Here is a 6,644-nt window from a genome sequence, read left to right on the forward strand (position 1 = left end):
AAAAAAGACAGGTACCTAATAGTTAATGTAAATTCTCAAATATCTGAGTAGTACTCTATCATAAATGCACAATTTCCCCCAAAAGTTTCTATATGTAAGTTGTTGCTCTAAGCATTTCTAGATTAGTAATTTTGATGTGATGTGGTTTCTAATGTAGTGCTCCTATTGAGAGTTTTCTCAGCTGGGCTTTGGGGAAAGCATAGTTACAGACTTGAGTGTATTTTCTAAAGCACATATAAACGGTGAGACACGTTGTGTTTCATCCAAAGACGCTGCAATTCAAGACACTGACATTTCATCATTTAATGGAAATTCCTGAAAATTATCCACGGTACAATACTTTAAACGTCACTTCATCATCCCATTCTTATTTGAGGGGTTGAGGAGGGAGCAATGTGTGCTTAGAGAGAAAGGGAGTCACTTGGTGAGATAAGAATTTGAAAAAGAAACACTTTTTGATGATGCAAGGGTGTATTCAGAAACATGCGTGTCTTGAGAGCCACCGCGACTAGGTGGTGAAGGGCACATAGCTGAGTCTGGGCCCCAAAGGCTGGCACACACCTCTTCTCCCCTGGGAGGTGCCCAGCTGCTAGACCAATACCCACTGCCCTACAGCCTACGTTACGGGAGGATGAGAGGCCATGCGGAGCAGAATCAATGTAACCAAGCATGTGTTAGTCCAGCCAGTCTCTAGTGGACACAGCAGTTTCCTGGGGGGTGGGAGGCTCCCAAACAATGACAGGGCAACATTCTTGGAGTACTTGTCAGTCAGCAATAGCTAATGGACATGAAAGACATCCATTCTCCTATGTGTGACCCCGGGCTTTTGACTGTGAGGAGAAGAGATGAGTTGGCACTTCTGACTCCCTGTTGTGTGAGTGCTAGGACAGGGGACACAAACACTATGATCCAGAGCTTAGGCTCTGCACAAGGCCATGGCTCTTTCTCTGCAGCAGCAGGTTGATCGCTACCTGATTTAGGAGTAAGGATAAGTGATTTCAGAATCCCATAACTTACACAACCTAATGTTTGTAGGGGTGGAGCTCCACGATGCAGTGGGGTACAAGGTGCACGAGGGAGCTATTGCCTCTTTTGGTCCACCGCCATGTTAGTTCTTCAAGCTGCCTCTTCCAGTCAGCCAGACCTGAGAACCAGCTGTGCATGTGTGCCTGTGCTCACAGTGTGTGCCTGCGCTCACAGTGTGTGCCTGCGCTCACAGTCAAGGTGGATTCTAGAGGACAGTTTCTAGCATCCTCCCTGCCACCTCCTGGAGGCAGGGTTTCTCTTTTCTGCTGCTCTGCATTTCCAGACCCCTGATTTCCTAGTCTCAGCCTTCTATCTCCTTGTGTCAGTGCTGGGATGACAGATGTGTACTCCTGATGTTGTTTTCTTGTTGGCTTAGCAGCTGCAAATGAATCTACTGTTAACTTTAATCATCCTCTGCCACCCTTCAGCCCCTCAAATCAGTGCTGTCCTGATCACTCAAACCGCCACCTGTCCTACAGCCCTGGCTCTGACATGGCCACAATATGTAGGTTTAAATTAAGTCTCTTTCATTCTATTTATCAATAAGACTCAGACGTCAAAGGCTGGGGTGAAAATCTGCTAGCTCAGAGAGGCTGAGTAGCCACTAGCTGACCTTGCTTTTGGCCAGAGATCCAGCAAGAGATGAGTCTCTTCCCTCTTCCCAGAACCAAGAGAAAGCTCAAATTCCATTCCCTGCCATTTTCTTCCTGTGCATCTTCTTCATCCAAATTGCTGGCTTCTTTTTGACCAGGTCCTGTCAATTAGAAACTGACTCTGCCCCCTGATTCAAGGTATAACTTTATGGGCAGTCATTGGAGTGTCATAGTGTGATCAAAATACCTCACAACATAAGCCTGTATTTGGCTTGGTCACATGGATTCTGAGGATCAAGCTCAGGTTAGCAGCCTTGTATGGCGAGTGCTTTTATCCACCAAGTCAGCCGCCAGCCCAGGGAGTCATTTCTTTATGTGCTTAAATGTGCTGTTTTTCATTCACTTTTAGACTCGGTCCTCTGCATGCCCTGGGAACCGGAACCAAATCCAGCAGACAAGAGGCCCAGCAAGCTCTACATCTGCGTTTATAGTACATGAGACCACGCCCAATGTGGGCTGGTATCCTAACGGCTGCTGGCTGCAGGAGCTCCCACAGCACCACTTCATCTTCCACTTCAGTGATATTGCCTGTTCCCATACTCAGTAGGGTCCATAAGCAATCGCACAGAAATGAAGATTCGTGCATAAAGATTTCAGGATTACTGTTGAAACATTTTTCTGATATATAATCTTACTTAAAGTTTCTAATGGTCTAGAGAAAGATGGAAAAGGTGTACATTCCCACATACCTTCTTAAGTTATTGCTGTATCCTTTCCATCCCCCCACCCCCCCCCCGTGCCCAGCCAGGACATCTGGGTCATGGCCCAGGGGGTGCTTGGATGACTGATTGGCTGTCCTGCTTTTCCTGGCCTCCCCCTTCCAGACTTTAATTGGTTTGATTTTGATGGTAACTTCTGTGCTTTGTTGCCCTGGTTTCACATTTCTAGTCTGGAGTTCTGTGGGCTCCACCTGCACAAAGGAAGATGCGTTGGCGTGAGATGGCTGCTGGGCAAGGCAATGGTGCTGGAAAGTCCTCGCCTTGCCTTTAAGGAGTTATATATCATCTGTCACAGAGCCAACAGGCACATAAATAGGGTAGTGTGCTCAGGAAGATCAATCATTCCTTTAATAGTGATCTTGGAGGGATCAGGGCAGCCGTGTGGCTCTGTATCTTTTCTGGCAGCCAATTAGAGCTGTTATTTCTTGGCAAAGGTTTCAAGTGGTTTTCTGGAAGTCACATAGATAAGGCTATGAAGGGAGGTGTCAAAGATGCAATTTTCACAGCCGAAGTTCATGTCCAGTAACTATGGAAGCCAAGTCTAGGAGTTTAAGCTGCGTCATACATTTCGTCTGAGCACTGAGGATGATTCCCTCCCGACACCTTCCAAAAGGGAAGCTAATGATTAGGAATGTAGAAAATGGTGACTGAGAGTGGGCTAGATGGTAATGACAGTGACAAGGACAATAACACCAAATCAAATAAACCAAATCAGAACAAAACCCATCCATGCCAACAAATACAAAACCCAGCTTCTTCTCGCCTCATCTGCAGTCTCCAGGTTGTCCACCAGATGGCAGTAGGTACACATGGTTTTTCTTCTGTCTGTATCACTGAATACTCTTAAGAGTTTTGTGTTACACTTTAAAGAAATCTGTTAACAGCTCTCATATCTCAAGATGTTTGCTCCATGAGAAGGCCAGGCTGCCCCAGGGTGCTTACGTAAGGTACAAGGGTACACATTCTACCTCACACAGAGGCTCTTCATTTCCCCTGCACTAAGCAGCCTCTCTCCACGCACAGGTCCACCGCTGCACAAACCTACTGCACATATTCACACGCACCTGTCCCGTATTAGTCTAGCCACACCCACTCCACATAGCCCCACGCCAACTCAGCATGCACATATAAACCCTACAATTCTACCACTCACACCCACTCACTAAACGTCTACCCATGTGCACGTATCCCACACATCCACAAATATCCCGACATCTTCACACCCTATATACATCCATCCTCCCACCCCACCCACTCCAAACACGTCCGCACACTACATTCTAACATATACATCCACTCACATATACCCCTGCCCCCAACACCACACACACTACACACATGCACACATCACCCCAACACTACACACACCACACATCATATACCGTGCACACCTATACACTACATACACACACAGATACCACACACATACTACACATATAGATACCACACACACAAACCACACACACACACCACACGCACCACACACATACTACACACACACCACACACATACTATACACATATACCACACACATACTACACAAATGCCATACACACACTACACACACAAACACACACCACATATACCACACACACATACTATACACACACCACACACGTGTACCACACACACACCATACACAAACGACACAAACCACACACACCACACACACGCACACACTTCGTGCTGACACTCATCCACTACACTGCCCACATCTCCTCCCACATACATACATAAATACACTTCTAAAATCCCTTGGAGTCTCGAGACTGCTGGATACCTATTTTATTAGTGCCACTTGCTAGACTTTCCTTAAGCCGGTAGTAGAAAGGAATGGCTTAGAAATCTCCCTACTCCAGGGCCTCCAAAGCCTTTTAAAAAAAAGTCCTTCTTAGAAATGCACCGGAAGACTAATGCTCATCTTTTAACATTATTTGTGCTGGTATTTCTCTTCTTTCGCCTACATTTGAGTGACCCCCTAAAGTGTGTCGGCTGGTTATGGTAAAACACACGTGCCGAAGCAGTCACAGCTTGAAAGTTGGAGCTGCAGCAACTTAAGGTCCTTGGACCTCACGCACCTTCCTAGAAGAGAATTTTCCAAGGATTTTCTCTGCTTCCCAAGTGCCACCTTCTGCTTAAACTAGGCATGGCAGTCAGCGTTAGACCATGCTCAACCTGTCGGGATCCAACCCCTACATAAGTTATCTCTCTGGACCTGCATGGAGGCAGGGGAATAATTGAGACACCGTTCACACAGGAATATCCGAAGGGAGTCTCAGGGTTCATTCACATTCTGAAGATCACCTGTGTTTATTCTCAAAACAGCTTTTATATCCAAAGGTAAACTGAGTTGCTCTGTCACTAGCTTGGCTCTGCCCAGGTGACCTCCATAATTACAAAGAAGGGAGCAGAACAGCATCAGCCTATCCTGAGCCAGGCTGTCCTGACACCTCAGGTGGGAACTGTGGCTTGAGAGCCTGGCCGCCACACAGTGCAGAAATATGTGGTCTGTATAATATTGCCCCACACAAGTCCCAAGAAGCAAAACAGCTCTCGGTGGAACAATTCCCAGGCTCTCACTATATCATACCCCACGTCTCACGCCATGGAGTGGCGGGTACTCAGGCACAGGGATGTGGTCCCTTGACACTGCCTGTGTTCCTGTTTACCTTCCCTTTCCCCATAAATCATATCAAAGCATCCCAACAGCTCTTCCACTTCCACCATAAATTTTAAAAAAACCCATATTTGCATCCCTGTCAAATGTCTTTCTTATTGAAAAGTTTCCATATCATTTAAATTTAGGCACCCTACCTGAGAAATTCCGGTCCTATGAGACACGGTAATGGGCACTAACGGGGAAAAAACTATACATTTCGGTGAAAATTGATCTCTGCCAACATTTTCAGTACCTCATCTGTTGTATCATGTGGTATTATTTATTATTCACTAGATGAACCTGTTCCTCCGACTCTTGGCTGTTTTAGATAGCTAAGGGATAGCCGCTACAGAAGGCCCTAGACTCTGTTAGCCAAATTAACTCCATTCTATCTTTATCAGTTTCTGTTTCATTCATCAGAATTCTGTGAGGTTTTGATTTGCAACTTGGGAAGGAGAAATATATGTATTGGAGAAAAGAGAATCTGGGAACAAAGAAGGAAGTACCCTGTACACACCATTCGGCCTTTGCGATGACGAAACAGCCCCAGGGGACCAACTGTGATAATGGCCACTCCAGGAGGAAGTGGATTGAACACAGAGCCCACACTCCTTTTCTATATTCCAATTGCTTTGAGAGTGGGTAGAAAGGGTGCACACAACAGGAAGGGGCATTAAAAACAAAACAAAACAAACCATTCCTGTAGCTTAAATTCAGAAATTTCTAGAAGGTCCCAGGGCATTGTTTTCCACGCTGATGAGTCATGTGTCTGAAGCCGTACAGGCAGGAGATGGAAAGTGCTGGGGATCACACTGAGCCCGCTCTTCTCAGCCCGGCCCTATGCTTCCACACCGCAGCACCGCCCAGGGAAGCGGCCTCTCACCCCTCCTCACATTTGGAGCTGGGCAACAGCAGCCTTTGAAAGGGGAAGCAATTTAAAAATCAGTCATGTTTTGATCCCTCAGGCCTGGCTTCCTCTGATTAATACTCGGCTTCCTAGGCCCTACCCACAGCCTCCACGGGCTCCCACCCTGCAAGTCAGCGCCTGAAGCATCCCGCTTTTACCTTTGAGCACAACCAGCCTCCCCAGAAGGACACGCCCAGCGCTGGCTGACCTTGCCTGGAGGAATTCCTCTCCCAGGAGCTGGCCTTCTTTCCTGCCTCGCTTCGGGCTGTCACTCCTGGTCAAGCTTGCCTTTGACCCTGAATAAATTTCACTGGTGTCCCAACAGGACGGCTGCTGGTTTTGCTTCCTTCTTTTTTCTTCTTCTTTTATTTTTTAATTGAAAGTAAACCTTCAAAGCTGGCTGGCACCCAAGAAGTGTTCATGAGGATCGCAGCTGGGCAAGGGAGCCTCAGACAGGAGCCAGAGCCCCACTCTGTCCTCTCCTGAATAGGGCAGAAGCCACTGGGCTCTGTGGGCTCCTGGGCTACTTAGCTTTCAAGTTACCTTCTGCGTGAAGAGACGGGATTGTGGATTTGGGGAAAATGTGCGGTGATTTGAAAAGCTGCGCTGTCTTTGAATCTCTCTCTTACACACACACACACACACACACACACACACACACACACACACGTGCAAGATGA

The sequence above is a fragment of the Microtus ochrogaster genome, chromosome 18, assembly GCF_000317375.1.
Source record: "Microtus ochrogaster isolate Prairie Vole_2 chromosome 18, MicOch1.0, whole genome shotgun sequence".
Taxonomy (NCBI): Eukaryota; Metazoa; Chordata; class Mammalia; order Rodentia; family Cricetidae; genus Microtus; species Microtus ochrogaster.